We start from the raw sequence: 13,322 nt of genomic DNA, 5'->3' as shown, positions 1-13,322 counted from the left end.
ATTATTAGATTAGATTAGATTATGAGGACACGCAGTCCTCTTTTATTGTCATTTAGTAATGCATGCATTAAGAAATGATACGATGTTCCTCTAGTATGATATCACAGAAACACAAGACAGACCAAGACTGAAAAACTGACAAAAACCATATAATTATAACTGTAATTATAGTTACAACAGTGACATTAAACATATGCACCGAGATTCCTTTGTACTGCAACATTGTGTACTCCGAATTGGAGGTGTGGAAGGATGTTTTTGATATTACACTAGCCATCTGCAGCAATGAATTCCACAGATTCGCCACCCTCTGGCTAAAGAAACTCCCCTCTTCAATGTGCCAAAGGCTCATCCTTTTATTCTGAGACTGTGTGCCCTCTGGTCCTAGATCCCCCCCCCCCCCACTATAGGAAACATCCTTTCCACATCCATTCTATCTAGTCCTTTCAATATTTGATAGATTTCAATTAGATCTCCCCTTTATTCTTATAAACTCCAGTAAGAACAGGCCCAGAGCCATCAAACTCTCCTCATACATTCTCATGAAACTCCTTTGGACCCTCCCTTTTCTTGCTTCCAAAGGCAAATCTGGTAAAGCACTGGCTTGTGTCCTGGGACAGCCCAATTCTTGAGCATGTCCTGGGATGGCTCTAAAGAATCTGGCAAAATGTCTACCAGAAGCAAACTGCAGTGGCGAGCCAAAACAACCAGCTAAATCCAATCCCAGGTTGACCTACACTGACTGGTTGTTGTCCCAACCGAGGACTCAATTGCTCTGGGGTAAACATTTGAACAGTTGTACTAGGAGTGTGAGTTTTGAGGCTGGTGTAGTGTTTTTTTTAATCGAATAAAGGGTTATTTTGAATTCCAGCTTGCTCTATTGTCTGGATTCGGGTCTCATCAGTAGTTATAGGCGAGCAAAATTGGCGCCGAGTTGAGCCCAGTTTGAGGTGTGTTGCTGAAGTGAATTGAAACTTTAACCAGCAGGATAATTGTCAGTGAGCTCATCGATGTCGGTGTCAAGCGCTGAACAGAACTCGTGTGACTTAGTTGTTGCGTCCATTTCCATCTTTCAGATTGATGCCGCTTCGGGAGTTATGTTTGAATCATGGTTCAAGAGTGAAGATGTATTCTGGTTTGACTTCGTCAGAAAAGGTGACTCCCGGAAAACACGGACTTTGCTCCGAAAATTGGGTGCGCTGAACCTGAGCGCTGTTTCAACTTCATTCTGCCCGAGAACTGTGATCAAACCTATCGTTTGATGAAACTCTCGGACAGCTAACAAACATTTTTGAATAGCATTCATCTTTCTTCAGTGTTCACTGCTATAGCCTAAAGCTGGTTAAATGAGACGCCGATGACTTTTTTTTACCTATGCCGGTACGGTCTATGGCGAATGTGGAAAGTTTAAGCTGGATAACCTGACTGAATCACAGTTCAAATTTCTGATTTCTGTTTGCGGACTACAGAGACCTGGCGATGCAGATATTTGCAACAGCTTCTGGCGAAACTGGAGTAAGACCCTGGTATGACTCTGCAAGTTGTCACTCCAGAACGTCAGTGTTTGAGCAGCCTGAAAGATTATTCCAACCCGGTCGAATTGACCAAGCTCAATGCGGTGTCCAATGGTCCAGATGTCAAGACTCAGCAGGTCACCAAGTGGCCGAATACAGCTTGTTGGAACTGTGGTGCGTGGCATTATGCAAGAAACTGCCAATACAATAAACACATTGAGAGCAAATTCCATCACAATGGTCACGAAGGCTTTTGCCGTCCTTCCCGGTTTTCAAAGCCAGTGGAACACAAGGTCAAGAAGTTTCAAAAGCCAATAAAAATACACAAGGAATTTTATTGTCAAGTTCAAAGCGGACTTCACTCCCAGGAGATGGTTCGTCAACGTATTTATCAGCGATCAGTGGTCAAGCTACAACTTGACACAGCGTTGGACATCACCATTATTTCCAATCACACGTAGTGGGAATTTGGGTCCTCGCCAGTCAAATCATCTCGTCAGTACATCGGGTAGAACCATCCAGCTGATTAGCAAACTGCACTGCCTGGTGAAGCTGAACGGTAATCAAGTCAATCGTGTGTGTTACCTAAAAGGCCAGCCAGATCTGAATATCCTTGGAACTGACTGAACAGACAAGCTTGATCTCTGAAGCATCCCTCTGGATGAGGTCTGTATGAAGACATTGGCTGTTCAAATCATGCCAGTCGATGCCATACAAACTGCAAGCAAAACTCCATCTCTTTCCAGACGCAAAGCCAGTCTTCTGTCCCAAAAGACCCGTACCATACTGGTGGGGGGGGGTTATATGAGAGGCAGGGGTTAAGGGTCAGCACAACATTGTGGGCTGAAGGGCCTGTACTGTGCTGTACTATTCTATGATCTATAAGCAGTGTTGCCAATCCTGGAGCAAGAGCTAGAACACCTGCAACAAGCAGGTGTGACCAAAGCTGTGAACTACTCACGTTGGGCAGCTCCTATGGTCATTATCAGGAAAACCAATACAGTGAGATTGTGTGCAGACTTCTCAACTAGTCTCAGTGTGACTCTGGAGACACACCTGTGCCCATTACCAGTACCAGCAGATCTTTTTGATAGATTGAACAGTGGCCGTTATTTTGCAAAGTTGGACTCTGCTGAAGCCTACCTCCAGGAAGAAGTGGTGGAAAGTTCACAGGAGCTTCTCACCATTACAACACAAGGGGTTGTTTTCCTTCCTCCATCTGTCTTTCAGTGTGAAGGCAGCTCCTTCAATTTTTCAGCATGTTATAGGCACCATGCTGAGTTGCATTGATGGTGTTGCTGCTTACCTCAAGGACAACGTTGTGATGGGCACAAGTCAGCCAACACCTGGACCAGGTTTTGAACAAACTACAAAACTTTAGATTATGATGTCAGGCAGATAAGTGTAGTTTCTTGAGCCCTTCAGTCTGGGAGTCATGGTAGATGAGCACTGTCATCACTCGGGTCCCAAAAACATCACCACTATTTTCAAAATGCCTTCACCAACAGATGTCAGCACTTTTTAGCATGATTACTCATTATTCAGTATTTCTTGCAGCAATACACAGGCATCGGGAACCACTGAATGTTCTGCTCAACATGGGTGCCACATGAAAATGGTCCAAGCAATGTCAAGAAGCTTTTGATCAGGTGAAGAATATTCTGTCATCCAACCCTCACTTGACTCATTTCAACCTAGGGCTGACAATCGTCACCATGAGAGATGCACCCAACTACAGAGTGGGCATTGTCATATCCTCATGTCTTCCCTGATGGTTCTGAAAAAGGTGTCATGCACGCAGCCAGATCACTGACTGCAGCAGAAAGGACCTTAGAAATCACCTTTACTGTGAAGAAATTCCACAAGATGCTTTCTAACAGATGCTTCCCCCCCCCCTTACTGATCACAAACCACTTTTGTCCATCGTTGGTTCTAAGAAAGGCACCTCAATGAATACAGCCAACCATCTGTCAAGGTTGGCAACAATATTATTAGCCTATGATTTTTGGAACCAAGTTCGCTACCCAGAAAGTTGGTCAGGCAATGCTCTCTCCTGAGTTAGGTGAAATGAAGCAGGTTAGTGAAAATGAAGCTGCAGTTGTGGCTGAGATTTCAGTTAATTGTGATGTCCACTGGGTTCATATTGTGTTTGTTCTTAAATAATGACAAACCTGGCTTGGGTAAACACCAGCACATTTTATTCTCAACACTGTTCAACAGGCGCGTGTGTGACCAGCTCATGAACATTTCTGGTTCTGGGGTGAACAGCCCTCATTGCCTGCTGGGAACTAAAGTTTATTATGTACATAGACAACAAAATTCAAACCCTGTTAAATCTGGCTGTTATGCCGATAATGAGGAAAGGCATCATGCACAATTGCCAGAACGAACTAAAATTAGTTTGCAAAATGTTGTTGGAAATGCCCTGGGTAACACAAGGTGCAGCATTGCTTCTCACATTAGCATCATCAACAACTGTGACCCATTTGATTCATATCCTCCTGTTGAGCCTTACTTTGTCAATTAGCATTTGCTAAGGTGAAAGTACTTTTCTTCAAGTTTCTCATCTCCTTCCATGCCATCCATTTAAAATACTCAACCATTCCTCTCTAGGCCTACATCCAATGATAACTTCTGTTTTTGTACCTCCAGCTGCCTCCATATCATATCACTCAACAAGAGAAGTTTCTGTATTTCCATTGCCTTCAAATTCTTTACCTTTCTGCCTTTGCTAAGATTCTTCAATTTATTTATTGCCACTCCCTCAGCGTTGCCTCCCATAACACTTTTCAGACAAATCCACTTGCAACTATTTCTTCTCCATTCTCCCTGACCGCCCTCCCTGCCTAAAGGGTCAATAACTTGCATAACCAGAAATGGAGAATGATTACCAAATCCAGCTAAGTGAAAGCTGCATGGAGAATGGGTGATGCAGAGAGAAAACAAGGAAAAACAGACAGGTAAGCATAACTTTCAGATTGGGAAAATGCTGATGTCTGCTATAAAGAATATTTAGAAACCTGAGATTCGAAGTCAATGTGGATTGGAAAACAAGAAGTTTTTTCAGCACATTCGCTGGTATAGATAGTGGAAACTGATAGGCATAAATTTGCAATGGCCTTTGAGAACTTCCAGGTGAAAGTAACGTGCATAAGAATGGAAGAAAAAAAGTGGTCTTTCTCAGGGTGACAAGTTTGTTTACCATAGAGACAAATGCATGAGCCACAGCTGATTTGAAACAGTAGTGTAATGGTTAGCACAATGCTTTACAGTACAGGTGACCCAGGTTCAATTCCCATCACCGTTTGTAAAGAGTTCGTACCTTCTCCCTGTGACTGTGTGGGTTTCCTCTGGGTGCTCTGGTTTCCTCTCACTGTCCAAAGATGTACTAGTTGGTAGGTTATTTAGACATCATAAATTGTCCTGTGATTAGGCTCAGATTAAATCAGGGGATTGCTAGGCAGTGTGACTCTAAGGGCCAGGAGGGCCTACTCCATGCTGTATCTCAACAAAATAAAAATAATTTTGTAGGTTTTTAGTTTTTTTAAAAAATTTATAACAGGCTGAGACATATTAGATGGAGAGAAGATGATCCCAATGGCTAGGAAATCCAGAACCACCTGTCAGTGTCAAGAAGCACAATAGGTCATTTAGAACGAAGATGAGAAGAATTTTCTTCACCTCAAGCGTAATAAACCTGTGGAATTCTCTACTACAAAGGTAGTGGCAACCAGGTCACGGAGACAGTCAAAAAAGAGATACATTTTGTTTCTTAATGCTGGAGATAGATTTTATTTCCTAATTTTTTCCTCCAGGAAGAAAATAAATGACCAGCTATGTTGATATGGAAAGGCCTGAAGGGTTAGATGTCTTTTTTTTGCTTCTATTTACTGTGCTTCCAGTTTAGATACAGTACAAATGTTCTTCTATAGTCATTTATATTCCTCTACATATTTCCTGTTTTTCCAGATGCAAATTTTCCCCTACTGTAATTTCAAGTCTTGCATCTTCCAAGGCACAATATGCTTATCTTCCATACTAACATTCCAAAACAGTCTTCAGAGGCTATTAAATTCACACGATCAGCAAAGATAAGGTATTGCGCTCCTGTATGTTATAGTTCAATTTCAGTAATAAAATGCAGTATGGTGTAAAAGTGATCATTGAGATTTTCTATTTGAACAGCTCTCATCTGCAACCGCTAGTTCTTTGCATGTCTTCATGTGCACAGATTAAAAGCAAGAAGCAGAATGTACTATGACATGACAGGAAAGGCTGGCCAAAGGACAGGTACATAATTTGATGTTGCGGTGTTCCCCGAGCTTGCAGACATTTCATCACCAGAGGGGGTGACATCATCAGTGCGCAGTTGTTGGTGCTTTTCTTCGGGAGTGCTCGCCTTTATTTCGACCCTTGGTGGCTTGCCTCGGTGCTGATTGGCCAGCCCTTCAGTTGACCTTTGAATTCTATTGGCTCGCGTATCTTATGCTGTTAGGGCTTGGTAGATGGCGTCTATTTGAACATGTTTGCTTATGGAGTTATCAAAAGGGAAGCAGGCTTCTAAAATGTTTCGTGTTTGCCTGCGCCAGAATCTCCGCAGTATCCCAGAAAGGGCTGAAAGGTTTTGGTTGCCACCGCCACTTATCGACTGACTGACGAGGACCCGACTTGAAAACGAATCAATCGAACCAGTGCAACATTACGCAGAATTCAGCGGATGAATGAAATTTCCGAACAAGAACGCTTCTAGATGAAAGCAGATGACGCCAATATACCACTGTTCTGTGGAGCAAAGTTCACAGGCCAGGTTAGATGTCCCACTACGTCACATTGTATCGTAACCAGAAACAAAAGCATACAAACTAGCAAAACAACTCTGGAGGCGGTTAAAACACCTGATACATGGCTCCCAAAGTTCCATTAACAGTACACAACAATTCTTAGATAAAGGACACGAATATAGAAGAAAACGAAATCTTGTTTTCTTTTGACGTCGCCGCACTGTTTACCACAATCGACCGCGACCTGGCAAGTGAAACCGTGGAAGAAGTACTAACGGAAGCCAAACATACAGCACAGACACGAAAACCCAGCAGCAGAGGTGAACTGCTAAACCTTCGTCTGCCAACACATTTCAAGTTCGAAGGGCAGATCTCCAAACAGCTCAAAACAACGCCAGTGGGATCTGTCGAGACCGTACCAAAAGCTGGAAAAGAAAGCGCTGATGTAGAGTTTCGGCCCGAAACGTCGATTATTTACTTTTTTTCCCCCCACAGATATTGCCTGGCCTGTTGAGTTCCTCCAGCATTTTGTGTGTGTGTGTGTGTGTGTGTGTGTGTGTGTGTGTGTGTTGCTTAGGATTTCTGTAGATTTCCTCCTGTTAAAGATAGCGCTTCCAGTCCTCCAACCCAAACTCTGGGTACGATATGTAGATGATGCCTTTGTCATACTCAAACGAAATTAAATAGAAGATGTCTTCAACCAAATCAACAACATATTCAGCGACATCAAGTTTACAACGGAAAGAGAAAGTAGCAACCGACTGGCGTTCCTGGACCTACTTGTCACGAGGTCCGGAGGCACATTAGAGACATCCGTGTACCAGAGGGGTGCACACGGGCCAAGAACAACCACCCAGCCCGGCACAAGAGAAGCTGCATTGGCACCTTTATTTAAGCGAACGCGGCTCACCGCAGCACCACCGAACTTCAGGCCAGGGAAGAGAAACGCTTCTTCAAAGTGCTTCAGAACGACGTTTACCCATAGAATTTCACCAGGAGATGCTGACTAAGGAGAGAAAATCGCCCAGACCTTGCCAACGTGCGACCTTGCCCTGCAACAAGGATTTCTCAGAAATGACAGCTGGACTGATCGAACCTCACGGCAGCACAGTTGCCCACAAACCAACGGCAACTTTAAGGAATCTTGTCTCCACAACCAAGACAACCGACAAAAGCAACGTGGTGTACGGGATCACCTGTGGGGACTGCAACAAGACCTACGTACGCCAGACAGGACGTAAGCTCTCAGCTCGTTTACGGGAGCACAAACTGGCATGATCCACTGTCGCTGATCTCGGTACCTGAAGACCGAGAAGGACACCAGCTTAACTGGGTCACCGCGGAGGTTCTGGCGCAGGCGCGATAATATTTCAGAAGCGAGCTGCTCTTCTGACAACTCCGTTAAAAAACTTATCAAAACAGACGCCGTCTGCGAAGCCCGAGGAGCCAAAGAAAGGCGAGCCAATAGAATTCAAAGGTCGACTCGGGACCGAGGCAAGAGAACAGGTCGGGTGTGTGTGTGTGTGTGTCTGATTAACGCGACACTCGCGGAGACAGACGCCAACAACTAACTACGCACTGGGGATGTCACCTCTACAGATGATGAAATGTCTTCAAGCTTATTGCCAAGATCGGCGAACACTAAACGCCTCAAACCAAGCTACCAGTATCCACCACCATCCCAAACAAGCCATAGTTGCCTTCAAAGCAGATTTAAATAGGTCTTGATCACATGATAATAAAAGTGGCTCGTATAATACAAATAGCATTTCCCAATCCAAACACATTGGCAATTTGCATTATGGAAATGAAAATTATAGCAGAAATAGCTGTACTGAGAAGTACCCAAATTCAAAATTTCATTAGTGTTCAGTCCCTTCAGTACCAATTCTGCACATTTTCTATGGCCAGTATTTATGCTCAATCTTTGCATCCATCCCAAGATGAGTTAATTAAATCTGAATCTAAGCGAGCTTTCACTGGTGCCCTCAGTATTGCGAAGCATTTGTATTCTTGTTCACCACCTTTGATTGGTTTTAATGACTTGTGTACGTAAATACTGTTCAAGAGTTGCTCACGTGCTCTTCCGTTGTGTCTACCAATTTAGATTTATTATTTTGCAAAATTTACTTTTCATATTTTATTACATCCATTCACCATAAGAGGATATAACATGGTAGCCATTGCTGAAGCATGCGAGATGGCCAGGACTGGGAACTGGACATGCAAGTTAGTTGATCTACAGGCAGAATATGGAGTCGGGACGGGAGAGGGGGGGGCATAAATATGGGAATGGAAAACAAAAAAAATTAAGAATGAAATTCCCTGAGATAAGAGGAAAAGGGAGAGGTTAGCAGACAGTGAAGACTATGGTTAGGATGAAACAGATTTAAGACTGGGGAAATGTGAACTATCAACCAGTAATAGTTAATTTGAAGAATTTGTTCATGGGATATGGACAAACATGCAGTAAAAAGCTGGCTATAACGGAGGATTTTAATTTCAGTTGAACTGAGGAACTGGTGTCAAAAAGATAATACACTCATGTTAGTTTTCTGTAACTGAATGCAGAACTAAGCTTGACAGATTATGATACAAGTAATAACAAACATCAGCCAAACAGATGCTTTTAAATTCTACACTTGAAGGGTAAAATCAACCATAAATTCTAACTTTAGCAAAGCTGACTTCAACAGGATGAGACTTCAGAGTAAAACTGGGCAAAATTTCTGAAAAAGTAAAATGATAGATCAGTGCAGAGTATCGAAAATAATTTAATGTGATATAGAAGCGGTTTATATCCTTGAAGGCAAGAACTCTATTTTTTAAAAAAAATATTTTAAGGATAGCTAAAGTGAGAGGCAACATAAAACAAATTATCATCAATATTAGTGAGTGGGGAGAGTTTGGAACAGACAAGGATTGCTAAACGGTTAAAATTATATTTTCAAGATTTTAGCAAAAACATTTACAATTATAATTGGAAGGTAGTTAAAGTACATGCCTATATAATTGAAAATATTGAAGTCCAGTTCAAAAGCAAATGTATAGGAGAATGATATACCAACTCAAGTGGCGTCACAGTACCAAACTCGTGCTCAACGTCAGTAAGATGAAAGAGCTGATTGTGGACTTCAGGAAGGGTAAGACAAGGGAACACAAACCAATCCTCATAGAGGGATCAGATGTGGAGGCAGTGATTAATTTCCAGTTCCTGGGTGTCAGTATCTCTGGTGATCTAACCCAATCCCTACATATTGATGCAGCTATAAAGAAGGCAAGACAGCAGCTATATTTCATCAGGAGTTTGAGGAGATTTGGTTTGTCACCTGAAACACTTGAAAACTTTTGCAGATGTACCATGCAAAGCACTCTGACTGGCTGTGTCAACATCTGGTATATGTGTGGTGGGGGCTACTGCACAGGATCAAAGTAAGTTGCAGACAATAATAAAATTAGTTAGGTCTATCATGAGTACTGGCCTCTGTAGTATCCAAGACAGCTTCAAGGAGCAGTGCCTCAGAAAAGTGTCTTCCATCACCAAGGGCCCCGGCCACCCAGGACATACCTTCTTCAATGGAAAAGTGTAAACAGTTGACATTTTGAGCCAAGACCTTCATCAGTCCTGATGAAGGGTCTCGACCTGAAAAGTCAATTGTTTACTCTTTTTCCATAATGCTGCCTGGCCTGCTGAGTCCCTCCAGCTTTTGTTAGCATTATTTTGATTTCCAGCATTTGCAGATTTTCTCTTGTTCATGCCCTCTTCTCAGGTAGGAGGTACAGAAGCCTGAAGGCTCACACTCAGTGATTCAGGAACAGCTTCTTCCCCTCTGCCATCCAATTTCTAAATGGACATTGAACAAGTGAACACTACCTCACTATGTTTTTTTCAAATCTCATTTTTTGCACTACCTAATTTAACTATTTAATGTCTTTGGACTTGGTGTAATTCAGTTTTTTCTATAATTATCATGTATTGCATTGTACTGCTGCTGCAAAGTTAACAAATTTCACAACATATGCTGGTGATATTAAATCTGATTCTGAATACTGAAAAATATTGCTACTAAAACTGACAAATCTTTAGAACCATACACGTCTGATAATTCACAGTCCAAAGACATACTGGTCAGTAGGTTAATCAGTCATATTAAATTGTCGCATGATTAGGCTAGAGGAGGGTAGATCATAGGCTAGGTCATAGGAGGGTTGCTGGGCCGGAAAGGCTTGTTCCATACTGTATCTATAAATACACAACTAAATTAAAACTTAAATAGTTGAGTAGTTTTTGGGTGGATAATCTCAATTATTGATTCTAGAATCATTTGATATTTTATGAATAATATGAAACTGCTTTAGCTTGCATAACATTTGATATCTGACTGAATTGTGGACATCAGGTATATTCTTTCATCAACATAATTTTAGGGCTGCTATGCTTAACTTGTTGGTGGTCATCTGCCCTATCCAATGATGAAAGGAAAGCTGTGTGGGAGAGTTTTTAAAAATTGTAAAGACCGTTGTACTGAGGCAGTTCCGCTCTCTCGACCTTGTAAGTCCGGGTCCAGCGCTATGAGTAGTCATCACAACTAGGGTCTTCCTTGATTGCAGTGGATAACCATGACTGCTTCTGTGTCTGGCCATGCCCTTCGATCTCCAGAACCACCTTGCTGGCCAATGAATCTCACTGTAGACCTCATCCTCCCAGTCCGCCAGAGTTAAATTTGCATGCTGGGACAAGGCATGTCCCTCTCTCACCGGGGTATGAGGCCCAGTGGCTACCCTCGCTTGGTTCAGCTTGCCCGTCAAAGCAGTGTACTGGGGTGTGGCTGCAATGACATGCAGACAGCTACTGGGAGTCAGTGGTGAGAGCTGAGTGTCCAATGGTGAGTGAGCTGCCCCAGACTGGGCATGACAAGACCCTTCACCAGAGCGCTACACCTCCCTGGACACCGAATGCCTCAATCAAGCCATTCGTAAAAGTAACCAGTATTGCATTTCACTTCATTAGAAAACTGACATTTTCTGTATCCCTCAACATATAAAGGTGAAATAAATCATTCAATATTTCAAGCTTCATTTCCCTGTTCCTCAAAATGAAGGGCAGGATTGTTGTATTGTTTACTACAATAATTAATTGCTGTACTCCTCATTGATCCCCAATACAACAATTAATCCAATTGAATAATTCATGTTCTGCACCACTGCCATGTCTGAAATGTGTGTGTTGACTAATTTATGCCATCTATTCAATTTTTCTTAAAATTATTCCAGACTTGAGAAAGGTATTTTCATTCTTCAATCTACACAGGTATTCAAATGATCAATTTATGTTCATTTACAATCATTCCAGTAATCTACACTTTAATAATCACTTCAATGTCTCATTACCTAATTGAATCCCAAACTGAATATCAAGTGTCACAGTAAGACTCCAAGAGCTGTTCCATAATGGTAGTTGATAATTCATTCATTTTAACTCTGTCTTATGTTTATTTTGGCATTCTGTGTTTTTTACTCAATCTTTCTCTTTTTTTTGTGTGCGGGGGAGGAGGATTGGGAGTCGATGTGCCTGTTCCGTTTCTCTTCATTTTTTTGTGCGGGGAGGAGGGATTTAGGGGGTTGGTGATCGTGCTGTCATTCTTTTCTTTCTTGGTTTTGTGGCTATCTGAAGAAGAAGAATTTCAGAGTTGTATACTATGGTAAATGAACCTTTGAACCTTCGAGGTTCTCTGAAGTTCAGTTTACTCTTCCATCTTCCCAATTTATTAGTCAGCAAATGATCACTCCCACCAGCCTCACTTTTTACCAAATTTTAAACACGGTCAAAGTCAGCGCTGTCAAGCACCAGCTCCCAATTGACCTGTATATTTCCTGTTATTCTCTATGCATATGGTGTCCTTAAGAATATCAATCAATCTGTTTCTTCAGTCAGTATAGCCAATTAATATAACAAAACTGATCGGTGAAAGCTTTTGTGGATTCATTCTTTCCAGTTGAATTATTGCATAAATGCTTACAAATCTAAGCAGATGCATTTTCTAATGTTACTTTTATTCGAAATCACATCGTGAAAACAAGAACAACTTTTTGTAACTTCAATAAGGAAAGAAAAGTCAATACGATAAAAGTTAATCAGTGACCTTTTGAAAATGGCCTTCATGAATAAAAAAAATTTAAGGTTTCAACGAATGTTCAGGGTTTGTACAGAACTTTGAAATACTGGTATTTTTAAACACTGGTTAAGTAAATATTGATTTCGCCTTTGTTTCTTGGAATCCCAAACAGTTTGAAAAATTTAAGAGCCAAATACCTCGATCATTTTCAGCAGTGATAGTCTACATCACATTGATCCCATACTGCAATGTCAGTGTTAACGCATCATTTCACTACAGTTTCTCGTTAAATCACGAGCTGGTTAAAGTTAACCAAAATTATAAGTATCAACTCTAACAAAAGTTGTGTAGAGCCAATCTAAACATGCATTTGTACAGGTCTACTTGCCATTATTATTTTTCAGAAGGAATAATTGATGAGAAACCGTCACAGGGTTATCATCCATCTATGGAAGTAATGATAAACAAAGTTTAACTGCATTAGGCCTCTGCAGTAGTTATTTTAAATATGTATTTCCTTATTCAAAGGACTGAACGAAATCCTATGCAGCAGTGGTTCAGTGTAGCATTTGTTTCCAGTTTCACTCAAGTGCAGAAACGAGAAATTGCAACATTGTCATATAATACTATATTTCCAATAGTTAAGTAGAGACACAAACTGCTTCTGCTTTTGGATGAAAACTATCCACAAAACTAGTCAAAGAACAGAATAATTCTGATTGAATTATAACGAAAGACATAAAGCAGAACCTATGCGACGCACACATTTTCATTTCTCATAGATAACTCCAAAATGGAGTAGTGGCTTCCACACTGGACTTTGAGACGAGTGGTCCTAGGTTCGAATCTGGCTGGTTCCTTGCAAACTTCCCATCTGCGTTGAGATAGCAACTCGGCCTCGTAAAAAAGCA

At 41.6% G+C, this 13,322-nt stretch overlaps 1 pseudogene; it reads left to right on the top strand.

The window, feature by feature from the left end:
- The first annotated feature begins 3,040 nt into the window (after positions 1-3,040).
- On the top strand, positions 3,041-7,573 carry LOC140212394 (uncharacterized; annotated as a pseudogene).
- The last annotated feature ends 5,749 nt before the right edge of the window (positions 7,574-13,322 follow it).

The sequence above is a fragment of the Mobula birostris genome, chromosome 19, assembly GCF_030028105.1.
Source record: "Mobula birostris isolate sMobBir1 chromosome 19, sMobBir1.hap1, whole genome shotgun sequence".
NCBI classification, from domain to species: domain Eukaryota; kingdom Metazoa; phylum Chordata; class Chondrichthyes; order Myliobatiformes; family Myliobatidae; genus Mobula; species Mobula birostris.
This window is presented reverse-complemented; position numbering and strand designations above follow the sequence as displayed.